The sequence below is a fragment of the Pleurodeles waltl genome, chromosome 5 (assembly GCF_031143425.1).
Source record: "Pleurodeles waltl isolate 20211129_DDA chromosome 5, aPleWal1.hap1.20221129, whole genome shotgun sequence".
NCBI classification, from domain to species: Eukaryota; Metazoa; Chordata; class Amphibia; order Caudata; family Salamandridae; genus Pleurodeles; species Pleurodeles waltl.
This window is the reverse complement of record NC_090444.1, coordinates 1,861,863,703-1,861,878,429: the sequence shown is the minus strand read 5'-3', so window position 1 is coordinate 1,861,878,429 and position 14,727 is coordinate 1,861,863,703. Positions and strand designations below refer to the sequence as shown.

The 14,727-nt window shown below is 47.2% G+C and overlaps 2 protein-coding genes across 2 annotated transcripts in view; one reads left to right on the top strand and one right to left on the bottom strand.

The window, feature by feature from the left end:
• CRIP3 (cysteine rich protein 3) overlaps positions 1 to 14,727 on the bottom strand; it is a 276,234-nt gene that overhangs the window by 261,298 nt on the left and 209 nt on the right. The window lies entirely within an intron of this gene.
• Positions 10,174 to 14,727, top strand: part of TMEM151B (transmembrane protein 151B) — a 149,219-nt gene continuing 144,665 nt past the window's right edge. The window contains exon 1 of the mRNA XM_069236385.1: positions 10,174 to 10,286. The gene's annotated coding sequence lies outside the window, so the exon portion shown is untranslated. The remainder of the gene's footprint in view (positions 10,287 to 14,727) is intronic.

The following is a 14,727-nucleotide window of genomic DNA, read 5'->3' as shown; positions in this document are numbered from 1 at the left end:
CATAAAGTGGCCTGCAGTGAAGGCATGAAGATAAGGGAGACTTTATTAGCAGAGTGGCTGGGCAATAAGATGTGTTTTTCAGATCATCATGGTGTGACATACTAAGGTATGGGTATTATTACAGTGCCTAGTACTACTGACAGGGTCATGAAGGATTGGTGAGCCAGAGTGCCGACAAACTGCTTAGAAGAGATTAAGCATCCGTGCAACTGAGTGGTCCTGAGCTCATTACAAAAGTGTAAACGGACAAAGTAGATATTTAAATGTGAAGTAGTTGATTACTGAGTTGGGAGATCCCGTATGAGATGACAGCAGCAGTTTGTCTGATAGCACTTTTCTGCTTCCCTACCCCATTATTTTCGGTGAACCACACTCCGAGGTAATTATATTTCCTGGTTGTGTTGATGGTCTGGCTTCCAAGTTATGATCTTTTTGTTCTTATACCTTTCAAATACAAGGACTTTTGTTTTTTCCTGGTTTACTTGGAGATGTTTGGCTATGTTGAAAGTGTTTAGGGCGTTTAGTGCTCGTAAGCCGGTTTTTGTGCAGTCCATTATCACAAAGTCGCCAGCATATTGGATGATCTGGAATTTTGTGAGGCCGATCTTTGGTAGAACCAGCCTGCTAGCCTCCAGGTGTTTCACTAAGTCTGTTGTGTACAAGTTGAACAGCAGTGGCGCTTGGACGCAGCCCTGCTTTAGGCCTCTGTTAGTTCCTATTTTCTGAGACTCTGTCCCTGGAGCTCTTAAAACTCGGACCAAAGAGAGTGTACAGTGAGTTAATAGCCCTTAGGAGTTGTACAGGAATGCCCCATGCGGAGTTTCCTCCGTAGGATTTCACGGTCCACTCTGTCAATGGCCACACTATAATCTACGAAGCAGCAAAATAGCAGCCGGTGATCGGTTTTAGCTGCTTGCTGGTGCAAGTATGGGAGCGCCACAATGTTGTCCACTGTTAAGGCCCCAGGTCTGAAGACAGATAGAAAGAACAGAAGGATTTGTCGCTCCTGTGCCCATGCCTCCAATCGGCCCAACAACAAGCGAGCATAAATTGTTGCCTCCACATCCAGGAGAACTATTAGTCGATAGTTTGATGCTACTGAGCAGTCCCCCTTTTTGAAGATTGGGCAGCAAAAAGAAAAAGTATCTACAGAGACAAAAACCAGTGTTTCTGCAAATGCAAAACTTTCCAACAAGAGGGTGCCAGAAAGCAAATTGAACAAGTTGTGGGGCAAGGGGGTGCTTTTCCTAGAACAATCTTTTCATTATATTCTGGTGGCTTGGGTACTGGAAACAGGATTGCCCAAACCAACCCCACTAACCTGTTGGGCGAGATCTATGGTGTAAAATGAACTGCGCTAATGATGGTCGTTTAGATGTTCCAATTAGAAATGAAAACGATTTTGGCTGTGTTAAGCAAATGTTCTTTTGCTACCAATGAAAATACTTCTTCCCAGATATGTGATGTTCTGAAACAATGTGCTATGCCTTCTCTCAGTGGTCCCAATGTGCTAGCTATGTAGGATGTATTTTAACTGATGACTACTGAAATCAGTTTGGCTGCTGTGAAAAAAACCTTCCCCACATAATACCCCCACCAACTAAAGGCTGTGGAGAGAATATGTTCAGTTTTTACTATTTTGATGCAGCAGTCTGTGTTAGTCCCCACTGCTTGCTATTCCAACACTCCTTTTAAGAAGCCTGGTAGACCTCAGATCTATTAATTCTGTTTTATTGACCAGTTTTCCCAATGAGCCAAACTCTGCTACAATACGGTCATGTATCACACCCACAAACACCTGTTTTACTGTCTATTTATGTTCTGCTTTCATGGCTGTTCTACTTCAGGAAAGTCGCATCCTCAATGATGGCAGGTTGTTGGACTTTTTTGCTTATGCAGGGTCATCCCCAATCTTTTTGCCTCGTGCCTCCTATTTTTTCCGACCTGTTGCTGTTAGCTTTTGAACTGTGAGCACTTTACCACTGCTAAAACAGTGCTAAAGTCCATATGCTCTCTGTGTAAAATTGGTTTTCCCATGATTGGCATATTTGATTTACTCGTAAGTCCCTAGTAAAGTGCACTAGAGGTGCCAGGGCTTGTAAATCCAACGCTACTAGTGGGCCTGCAGCACTGGTTATGCCACCCACATAAGTAGCTCTGTAATCATGTCTCAGACCTGCCATTACAGTGTATGTGTGTGCAGTTTTAACTGTAAATTCGACTTGGCAAGTGTACCCACTTTCTGGGCCTAAACCTTCCGTTTTCTTACATGTAAGGCACCCCTTAGGTAGGCCCTAGGTAGCCCTGAGGGCCGGGTAAAATGTATGGTTAAGGTAGGACATATAGTAATGTGTTTTATATGTCCTGACAGTGAAATATTGCTAAATTTGTTTTTCACTGTTGCAAGGCCTGTCCCTCTAATAGGTTAACATGGGGGCTACCTTTAAATCTGATTAAAGTGTAGATTCCCTTTGGGAGCGGATGGACATGTGGAGTTTGGGGACTCTGAACTCACAATTTAAAAATACATCTTTTAGTAAAGTTGAGTTTAAGATTGTGCGTTTGAAAATGCCACTTTTAGAAAGCGAGCATTTTCTTGCTTATACCATTTCTGTGACTCTGCCTGTTTGTGGATTCCCTGTCTGGGTCAGTTTGACAGTTGGGCTGGTTGCACCTCACACTAGACAGTGACACAAACGGAGCTGGAGTGTAGTCTGCATTTCCTGGTGAGCCATCTGTGCTAGGAGGGAGGGGAGGAGTGGCCACTTACACCTGAAAGGGCTGTCCTCACACAATGCCGTCTCCGACCCCCTGGTGAGTGTCTGGGGCCTGACCTGGGAAAGGCAGAATTTCACATTCAAAAGAGACTTTACTTTGAGGCCTACTTCAAAGGAGAAATTGGGTATAAGAAGGGCAACCAAAATCACAGACTATAGAATACTTCTGGAAAACAGAGGAACCTCTGCCTGGAGAAGAGCTGAAGAGAAGTGCTGCCCTGCCTGTGACTGTGCTTTGTGCAGCTATCCTGCAGTTGCTGATTCTGCCAGAGTAAAAGGGCAAAGACTGGACTTTGTGTGCCTTCCATCTTGTGAAGAAATCTCCGAGGGCTTTATTTAGAGCTTGCCTCCTGTTTGAAGTCTCGGGGACAGCAAAGACTTCTCTCTGCCAGCACCTGGAGTCTCTGGAGAGACTCCTGCTGTGACAAGTGGTGCCCTATCCTGTCCCTGGGCCCTTGAAAGGAAAGCTGGTGGAAATCCAAGGAAATCGACTTTGGACTGACGCCGCTGCTGAATCCGGTGACACTGCCTGCAACTGACTCCGTGATCTTCGCTGGAACTCAACGCCTTCGCAGGCCCGATGCCACTGCAGCCCCACTGAAGTCCGCAACTCCGTGGAAGTCGCGCACCACGTCATGACTGACGCCGCTCGAAGTGCACGGCTTCACCGTTTCGCACAGACGCCGCGATCCCCGACTTCGCGCATCGACTTGTTTTCACTCTTCACCAAAGGTACTGTACTTGGGGGTCTAAGCGACTCCGTGTCCGGCGCCGCTGGTGTCGGCTTGTTGGGAACGACTCCGTCACGACGCCGTGTTAACACCTCATCGAAACATTTTGTGTTTCCAAGCGCTATTTTTGATTAATCTTTAAAAATTCATGAATTGTGTATGTCGGATTTTTGTCGTTTTGGTCTTGTTTTGTTTAGATAAATATTTCCTATGTTTCAAAACTGGTGTTGTGTCATTTTGTAGTGTTTTCATTAAGTTACTGTGTGTGTTGGTACAAATACTTTACACCTAGCACTCTGAAGTTAAGCCTACTGCTCTGCCAAGCTACCAAGGGGGTAAAGCAGGGGTTAGCGGAGGGTGATTCTCTTTTACCCTGACTAGAGTGAGGGTCCTTGCTTGAACAGGGGGTAACAACCTGACTGTCAACCAAAGGCCCCATTTCTAACACAGGACATGCCCTCCAAGTGTGCTGATCATATACTCAAGATAGTGAATATAATTTCTGCTGTTATAGGGTGATTTGTGTTCAATTCATCCCAACACCTCCCCTCAGAAAGTCTAGCTCCCCAAGCATGACCACTGTAAATGAGAAATGGTGTTTCTTTCTTCCACGCATCTCCAACAACTTTCTGGAGTGAATGATTAGATAACGTACAGACGCTCTGTCATGATGTACCACTGGCATTTTATTTTATAAGATGATTCCCTGTGGGGAGTGCTTTTTATACCTTGGAGATCTCTGCCCAGCGTCATGCCCATGATAAGTTAGGGATACGACTTCCGAGGCCATTTCCAACATTCACTGATGGGACCATTTGATCTGACTCGCAGAGATGGAGTACCTTACTAGTAGGAGATAGGAGACCAAAGCCCTTGGACCTTGTAAGTGTTTGAATACATTTTTCAAAGCAGGTCAGTGGTCTGATGGCCACCCTTTTATTAGGCAGTGCAAATCCCAATGTTTTAATGGGCCTTACTGCAGCCTGTTTGATCCAGGTATATCAAAGCCTGTTGCACAGAGTGAAGCTTTTAATCTGACCATGATGAATTTGGTCTGACAGGGTTCTGCATTATCCCATTTCCCAATGTTTGAAGGTCTTCGCCTTCAGGCCCAGGGTAAATGTAGGGTTGTTGGAGATATGAGTACTCGGGCATACTCCTATCTGGAACCTAATACCACACCTCCAGAACAGCTTTTAATGGGGTGGCCAGATAGGCACAGTGTGGTCACGTCCTACAGGAATCAGCAAACCACTACAGTCACTTATTTTTTTAACCATCCATTTCACAGTCTCCTGTTCCTCCCAAGTCCAACAAGCATTTGCAATTCAATGGGTCTCGCGTTTGCTCGAGTTAAAGCTATTAGCGTTGTGAACTCTGGACTTTTCTTGCCACAAACTGAAAAAGTAAAACAGTTTGACATAACTAACTAGCCTTTTCTTGCCACATACGAGAATGGCCTGTCAGAGGCACATTTGCTGATTTATTAATCAGCGCTATATCTCCTTCCACATGAGTTATGCCTGTGGCTTGCTTGAAAATGCTGAAGAACGTTGCTGTCACTTTGCCTATTTGAGGAAAGAAAGTTTTATAAGACCACTGGAAAGCCATCCAGCCTGGGAGTCTTGTCTGCTTTCATAGTTTTCCTGCTTCCCAGATAACTATAGGCTTCCCTAAAGACCCCTCTGCCTCTTCTGATATCAGTGTCCACATATAGGTAGTTTTCGATGTCCTCCCTATTAGCTGGGTCCCTAGGCCCATGCTCAGAAAGGCTTCTCTGAAGACCTACCCTCCATCACTCCCCTAGTCGCTTGAATCCCATCTGACCTTAGAAATATGTGTTCACTCTCTCTGGAACCATAGCTTTCTGGCTCGCAGTAGTTCTAAGTACTGTCCTGTCTTCAGTAAGGATGTCTAGCTGACCGTCGCCACGGGCAGTTGGGCTTTCTAAGTAGAGTTCTGCTTATCCAGGAGTTTAAAGTCCCTTAACACTGGGATGATGTTATTTTCCTATAGCTTCCCCTACTGTAAGCCAAATATCTCTATACTAACAGTTTTGCCCCATAATTGTATAAATGCATCCCAAAATAATACTATGGGTGAAGAATGGGTAGTTGCTTGTTACAAAGCAGCCGCTTATTTTCCTGCCAACGTCATCCCGTAGACAGGGTTCCTTAGGTTCCCTCTGAAGTGCGTTACTCCCAGTGGCGCAGTCCCTCCCATGTTAACTATAAATGGGCATGGTTGGAAACGGAGCTTAGAGGTGGCAGTATGCAGTACTGTGATAATATAATGCATTCTGGTGCTGGGCTGCAAGCAGGAACATTTTTAGAATGTTGATATTGGAAGTGTTGGACAGTTATTGTATGAACTGAAGATGCTCGCTGGCTGTGCTGCTCCACAACAGTGTGGCCTCTAGTAATAAACCAGAACTTATCTTCATCCTGTGGTCAAAGTATTTACTACAGGATTTTTTGGTGACGAGCTGGCTACACGCACGGACCTACACGTGATTTTTGTGTGTAATTATCTCTTATTTTGTACAGGAAGATTTATGTGGTACATACGGTGGAGTTAAGCACAGAACAAGTGCCGTCCTAGATTTGCTTACTTTTCTGATGTTTCAGGTTGTGGAGACTATCAGCATCGGATTACTCGGCAGCGTATAGCTGAGACAATAATAACAATAGAGCCTGCAGTGGACGCAGAGCAGTGAAGGAGGAACGTGGAGCAGGGAAGAACTTGTATCTTACCATCATTTGTTTAATATTGGCAATATTAGATTTTGTCAAAAATGGTAAGGTTTTGCGGTGAGGAATCTGCTACACCACGTCATCACGTTCAATGTCAGGCGTACAGACATTTTACTATTCTGTTTGTGACATTATCTTCTTACATCATCCGAGGAGTGAGGTGTTCCGGGTTCTTAGCGCCACGTCATCACATTTTATTTGCAGACATTTTCCTATTCTGCCTGTTTGTGAAGCCTTTCTATACGTCGTCCTACAAGTGAGGCGTTCCTGACTTGCATGCGTTACAGTGCGCCAATTTGCCCACCATACTATTATTACTTAAATACTGTGTTCCTGTTGTCTCACAGCGCAGATCATGGTGAGTCACACACTATACTACATGTATCTGTATACTGTTTTTTGATTCACAGTGCAGATCACAGTGACTCTCACACACCTTGCTATATTATCTAATAGAAAAATGATTCAAACAGCGCTTCTATATTATTAATTGTTGTTTTAACATTACGCATGTATAACATTCGAGGGGTTTCACCAGCATTTGTAAATACACCAGGTGAACCTCCTGTTAAGTGGGATGTATGCTTTGATGCATTTGAAATGTATAGGAGCCTTAAAATTTAGTGCAGAAAGGAAGAAATGTATTCTTCATTCTTTTGGGTTTAAAGGTGGATCTGTCTACAAACACCTACCTGATGTACCTGTACAAGAGATAGATAATTCTTTAAATTAATATGAAACAGGTGTTTTGAAATTGATGAATAGGTTTGACAAGCAACCCAGTTGTATAGTCTTGAGAAAAACTGTTAGTCATACATTTCAGTACTACGTAGACATTCTTCTGTTTGTATATTTGAACATTTCATTGACCAACTTATTAGAGATCAGTTTGTGTGTCAACGTAAAGACAAACAAATTAGGCAAAAATTATAAGCCATGAGTAATCAAACTCTTGAAGAGACTAGCCTTAAAGGAGCTTGATTATAACCCAATTGAAATGCTGAAAGTACCGGCAATCACCAAACCTGTGCAGAAGGGGGTAAGACCAAACAAGAGCCCCTTAACATGGGGATCAACATTACGAATTTGTGCTTTCGGTGCGTTAACGCTCCACATGGAAAAAAAAAAAAAAAGAGGGGGAGGGAGTACCCAGCAAATAATGTTTCTTGTAACTATTGTAAACAAATTGGGAGTTTTGCTCAAGTATGTGTAGGAAAGTATCCACTTTTTGGCATGTTATCCCCACTTTTTGCCTGCTGACAGTGTTTTGACTGCGTTCACAGGGATCCTACTAACCAGGACCCCTGTGATTGTGCTCTCTCCCTCTAACATTTATTTTGGGACATCAAACCCCCCTCATTTGGCATACTGGTGCCCTCATACAAGTCCCTAGTATATGGTACCCAGGGCATTGGGGCACCAGGAGCTCCCCATGGGCTGCAGCATGTATTATGCCATCCATGGGAGCCCATGTAAAATGTGTCCGCAGGACTGCCCTTGCAGCCTGCGTGAAAAGGTACATGCACGCTTTCACTCCAGGCCACTGCACCATGTCACTGTAAGTCACCCCTATGGTAGGCCCTCCTAGCCCAGAGGGCAGGGATTCAGGTACCTATGTGTGAGGGCACCCCTACATGAGCAGAGTTGCCCCTATGAACTCCAGCTCCATTTTCCTGGATTTCGTAAGTGCGGGCAAGATTCGATGTGCAAGATTCCAGCAGAATTCCTCTGCAACGTTTACTTCTCCTTCTGGCCACTGGAACTGCAACTGGACCCGAACCGACAACCTGCATCCACAACGACGACACTACTCTGAAACACTGTTTCGACAGCTCCTTCCAGCAACTGCAACGTTTTGGCTGCTGTGCATCTTCTGAGGGCGACAAGTCTTCAGTCTGCACTAGAAGCAAGAAGGAATATCCCTTGGAGTGAAGGCGTCACTCACCTGCAGTCGCAGCCACCGACTACAATGACAACCAGATGCATGGATCTCCTCTCCTCCAAAGCTGCGTGAATCCTGCATCATGGGTGGTGGTCTGGAGTGGTCCCCTTGGTCCTCTGTAACAGCTGTCCAACTTGGGAGATGGTAAGCCCTTGCCTCTCAATGCAGGACAGTACCCCCCATGCAGTCTCTGCAGCTACCATGACTTGTTGGCATCTCCTCCAAGGGATCTTCAGGCTCCCTGAAGCCCCAGCACTCTTCCCTGCGAAGCACAGCCCTCTGCGTGCTACTCCTGCGACTCCTTCCAAGGTGTGCTGCGTTGGCCTCTCTGCGACTCCTGTGCTTGTCAGCTGTGGGGGCTGCGTCTGGGCTCAGAGCTAGGCTTGTTCCTCAGAAACATCATCTATCACTCTTTCCAGGTATTCGACTTTCCTGCCAAGTTCAGTTAATTCAACCTTTAGTTTATGTGAGCAGGTTTTCAGGCCCTCTCTGATCGAGCCTATCTTGCTGCAGATTTCCTTCACAAAGTTCCGAGGTGGTCCTCAGTGATGTTGGCAATTTTCTTTCACAGGGTTCATCTACGTCCCATTGCACCAGAGCTCATCATTTCTTTCCTCAAAGTGGAGTGGGTCCACAGGTCAGTTGCCAAAATATTATTTACAGCTCCTGACTCATACCACACCTCCCCCGATGAGGTGCCTTGTTCCATGACTCGTCCAGTCTCTTAATGGACACTCGGCATGCCTACCCCCTGCTACCCAAGGTATCTCAGCAGTGATGCCCACTTACTTACCACTCCTCTAGGCCACACCAGCTGGGAGCACCAGGCCTCTCTTTGTTCAACCATAGGTGCAAGATAGCAGCAGCCGTACCTTCCAGACATGCGTGCTTAGGCGTTTCTTCTCACACACAGCTCGACTATAGCTGCCCACTTCTCCCTTTGATCTGGTGGGTTTCCCACTGACTTATTGTGGGAGTGGCTTCAAATGGATCCAATGAATGCTTCTGTAGTGTTCTACAGGTCAGGGAGAAAGGAGACGTTTAGTTTGCCATCCTACTCCATACTTGGCCAGGCCATGCTCCCTGTTGTGGCATATTTTAACAATTTCTTGGCATTCTTTGAAAGTGGTCGTGGGAAAGGGAACGGGAAATTGTTTGCATAGTGTTCCCAGAACCCATTTCTTTGTGGGCTAGGGCATGTGGGTGAGGAGAGTGGAAAGTGAAGGGCCAGCTGCAAGAACTGTGCAAGCCACCAATTTGCATCAGGCCCATGTTAGTCTTGAATGGGCTAATTACAATCCTTAAAAACTTTGCTGTTATGGTCCAACTCATCATCAGCCATGTTGGTGGGACGCAAATATCAAACAACTTGTAGAATATGGTGTATGTGCTGCAGGTGTAGGAAATGCATGGGTCGCTCCTACCCAAGTTGAACATTATGTTTGAGCACCTCAATCTTGCATGGTGTGCTAACCGCCTCCTGAAAGTGCTAAACATTCTTTACTATGTATATTAGGAAAATGCTCACCCAGTCTACCATACAACACAGATAAAACCGCTCTACTGCAAGCTTCCTTAACACACAGGTCAGTTACAGGACATGTAGCAGTAGTGTGCGAGTCCTGAGACAGCTAGTATGTCTATGCAAGAAATAAGCATCGCTGCTACTACATATGTGCCACCCCACCCGGTCGCTACCCAGCTTGCGAACTTACAAATCACAAAGAACAAAAAAAATATTACCGTTGCTTCTTGTATACATTACTAGACATACATGTTATGTGGCTGTTCCAATTTGCGTGGAGCGCCTAGAAACAGGGAAAGCACGGTTTATACAGAGCTATATTCAGGTCCAACTCGGGTAGTTAATGAAAAAAATCAGGATGTGAGATGTGTGGAGGGCGGCGAGACAGTGCATCGGTTACGGAGTAGTCTTACATGGTCAGGATACAGTACACCGCCGAGGCGACAGGAAACAGCAAGGGGACAGAGAGGTGTGGGATGTTCCCAGCATAACCCCCAGAACTGTGGCTGAGGAGTTCCCTCGGAGATCAAACACCCGCCGGATCCACCCTGACGTGCTGTAAGTGAATTATTCGCGAATTGTGCACGCGTGCCCGAGCCGTTTACTTTCACCTAATCCTCTGCTTACAAATGGTGTGCATTACCAGAGAAAAGAAAGCTCAGAGGCGTCGCAGTGACTCGCGTTACAAGGCAGTTCGCCAGGTCCCAGCAACTCGCAGTATGGAATGAATGCCGGACGGGGCCACCCGAGCGACCGTCTGTTTCTTGGCTGGTACTGGGGTGATTTATTGGGATACGAAAAGGAGGGCAAACGTTTCTGAAGTAGAAAGTGGATACGTGCGAAGGCAGCAGCAAAGCCCCCTATACTCACCCAGGCTGTCAGCCTGGGCACGATGGAGGGGTAGAGAGCAGGAGCGGAGGGGGCAGGGCACATGTGAGGGAAGAGGTCAGGGGGCTGTAGGACCCCTACCCTGCAGCCAAGCAAAGTGGACAGCGCATGTGACACAAGGAGCGGGGTAAACAAGCGGGGTGAGAATGAGTGGACCGGTCGTCTTTCCCAAAAAAAAAGACTTAGAGAAAAGGGACCTTTTCTTCCCAAAGGGAGGATAGCTCTCTGACAACACAAACCAGGGGCTTCTCAACTGAGGGGATACACGGAATGCAGGTAGAGATGGGGCGCAGACCATGAGCATCCTTCTTCAGAGGTCAAGGGTACGGAATGTCCCCCGGGAAGAGGGGTGGCCTCAATACTTGGAGTTCTCACAGCAGGAGTATCGTTAAGAAGCCAAGGGCAGGTAGACCGGGAAGAGAGGTGGCCTCAATAGGTGGGTGTCTCACAGCAGGAGCATCATTCTTAAGAAGCCAAGGGCAGGTCTCCTGTGAAGAGGGGTGGCCTCAAGACATGGGCGCCTCAGAGAAGGAGCATCCTTCCTTAGAGGCCAAGGAGACTGGCATGTATCCTAGGAAGAGGGCTGGCCTCAAGCATGGGCGTCTCACAGCAGGAGCATCATTCTTAAGAAGCCAAGGGCAGGTCTCCTGTGAAGAGGGGTGGCCTCAAGACATGGGCGCCTCAGAGAAGGAGCATCCTTCCTTAGAGGCCAAGGAGACTGGCATGTATCCTAGGAAGAGGGCTGGCCTCAAGCATGGGCGTCTCACAGCAGGAGCATCATTCTTAAGAAGCCAAGGGCAGGTCTCCTGTGAAGAGGGGTGGCCTCAAGACATGGGCGCCTCAGAGAAGGAGCATCCTTCCTTAGAGGCCAAGGAGACTGGCATGTATCCTAGGAAGAGGGCTGGCCTCAAGCATGGGCGTCTCACAGCAGGAGCATCATTCTTAAGAAGCCAAGGGCAGGTCTCCTGTGAAGAGGGGTGGCCTCAAGACATGGGCGCCTCAGAGAAGGAGCATCCTTCCTTAGAGGCCAAGGAGACTGGCATGTATCCTAGGAAGAGGGCTGGCCTCAAGCATGGGCGTCTCACAGCAGGAGCATCATTCTTAAGAAGCCAAGGGCAGGTCTCCTGTGAAGAGGGGTGGCCTCAAGACATGGGCGCCTCAGAGAAGGAGCATCCTTCCTTAGAGGCCAAGGAGACTGGCATGTATCCTAGGAAGAGGGCTGGCCTCAAGCATGGGCGTCTCACAGCAGGAGCATCATTCTTAAGAAGCCAAGGGCAGGTCTCCTGTGAAGAGGGGTGGCCTCAAGACATGGGCGCCTCAGAGAAGGAGCATCCTTCCTTAGAGGCCAAGGAGACTGGCATGTATCCTAGGAAGAGGGCTGGCCTCAAGCATGGGCGTCTCACAGCAGGAGCATCATTCTTAAGAAGCCAAGGGCAGGTCTCCTGTGAAGAGGGGTGGCCTCAAGACATGGGCGCCTCAGAGAAGGAGCATCCTTCCTTAGAGGCCAAGGAGACTGGCATGTATCCTAGGAAGAGGGCTGGCCTCAAGCATGGGCGTCTCACAGCAGGAGCATCATTCTTAAGAAGCCAAGGGCAGGTCTCCTGTGAAGAGGGGTGGCCTCAAGACATGGGCGCCTCAGAGAAGGAGCATCCTTCCTTAGAGGCCAAGGAGACTGGCATGTATCCTAGGAAGAGGGCTGGCCTCAAGCATGGGCGTCTCACAGCAGGAGCATCATTCTTAAGCGGTCAAGAGTACGGGAGGTCTCCCGGAAGAGAGGTGGCCTCAATAGGTGGGTGTCTCACAGCAGGAGCATCATTCTTAAGAAGCCATGGGCAGGTCTCAAGACATGGGCGCCTCAGAGAAGGAGCATCCTTCCTTAGAGGCCAAGGAGACTGGCATCTATCCTAGGAAGAGGGTTGTCCTCAAGCATGGATGTCTCACAGCAGAAGCATACTTCTTTAGAGACCAAGGGGACAGGCAGGTCTCCTAGGAAGAAGTGTGGGCTCAATACGTGGGCGTCTCAGAGCAGGAACATCCTTCCTAAAAGGTCAAGGGTACGGGAGGTCTCCTGAGAAGAGGGGTGGCCTCAAGACATAGGCACCTCAAAGAAGGAGCATCCTTCATTAGAGGCCAAGGAGACTGGCATGTATCCCAGGAAAAGGGCTGGCCTCAAGCATGGGCGTCTCACAGCAGGAGCATCATTCTTAAGAAGCCAAGGGCAGGTCTCCTGTGAAGAGGGGTGGCCTCAAGCATGGCTGTCTCACAGCAGAGACCAAGGGGACAGGCAGGTCTCCTAGGAAGAAGTGTGGGCATCTCACAGCAGGAGCAACCTTCTGTAGTGTATGCAGAGAATGGTTGTCACCGTTCTCGAATGCCTCGTGCTGGTAAAGCACGCTCTGGTTATGTTTACATAGAGGCACTCGAGTACGGCAATAGTTGTGTAACGGTTGAAGAGTACGGGAGAACTGCACTGTCTTCCTTGTATAACTTGTGCTTAGAATAAATAAATCAAGTTTCACCAACTTCTACTGTGTGGACGGAATTCTTACATCTTCGTAAGAGGTCAAGGGTACGGGAGGTCTCCTGGGAAGAGGGGTGGCCTCAAAACATGGGAGTCTCACAGCAGGAGCATCTCTCCTAAGAGGCCAAGGGCAGGTCTCCTGGGAAGAGGGGTGGCCTCAAGAGATGGGCGCGTCAGACTAAGAGCATCCTTCCTAGGAGGATGAAGGCACAGACAGGGAGTGATGTAAACGGTGAGACAGACACGAGACTGTGTGGAATGAACTAGCAAATTGTTAGCATGTCTATGGGACCAGAACATATGAGTGAGTCAAAATATTTAGCTACGCTTTTCTTCGGCTGTTTTTTTTTCCAAAGTTCACCTTTTCTGCAAGATCTAAGAAAATATCCACAAAGATCTAAGAACATATCTACAAAGACTGCTAAGGAAAAACAATTAACATTCACGAAGTGATTTTCTTTTTAATTAAACTCAAGTAAAGTAAAACTCTAGTCCATGATTATTAAATGTTCTATTTATTTTTATAGTTTTTGTTAAGTACAGCTACCACCGTCATAGTAATTTTTATTTTTTTTATTCAAGGGGAAATATTGAAAAATGTCCCCTTTTGGAGCCTCTATTTGCGTTAGAAAACTTGAGTTTTAAAACGGAGTTCTTACAAATTAAATTTGAAGTCATCGTTGTTCAAACATCTGAGATGTTCCCAGTTGGTACATATTTAAATACTAGTGAGGCATGACAGACTTTTGGAAGGGCTTATTTGGCTTAAAACGTTCAGAACCAAGAGGCTCGATGACAGCCAGGACTCGGGCATTGCGCACATTTCCGCACATTCATGGATACGCCGCACAATCTTTAGCTGCTTGCTGCTGGATTGGACTGTTAAACATGTGGTTGTTTGCCCAAGAATTAAATAAAACAAAAATAAAAAAAGTCAAATATGTTATCACAAAATGTGCTGCTTAATTTCCCTTTTCTCGCAGCATAATTCAGTCACCCCTGCAGCATAAGCCATGAGGTTTCCCACCAAAATATACCAGTTGATCTTCGGCAGAAATCAGTTCCTTGCGAACAGATTCTTTCCTCTATGTGATAAAAGCCTGGAGCGCTCAGAGGCGATCGAGCCTGCAGGAAGCGCTATCCGGCGCACGTATTAACGAGGCGCTCCTGCCGGCCCGGGAGTCACGAGACGGCGCGGCGGAGGCCGTTTTCACCTAGATCCACATGTGCAGAGTTTGCCACATAATCCATCATCTGCCACATAACCTGCAGATTTCAACCAAAAAAATGTTTCTAGCTCGAAGGGTTCTAGAGTTACTAAAAACACAATAAGGCATTGCTCAGCAGGGGAAGTCTTTGCGAGGCTGGACTGGTCACCTCTCTATTGTTTATTGCTACATTTGTGGGTTAAACCGGTACCAATGTGACCCTCTCCGGCCGCGGGACTCCGGTGTGTCCCTGGGCAGGGAGCCGAACAGCCCGGGCAGTGGAGCAGGGAAGGGACCCAGGAGTTCCCCCACTAAACTACCAGTGTAAAACCAGCTGTAATTGGTGTCTAGTCCGGAACCCCACGGAAGCGACGCCCTGAGG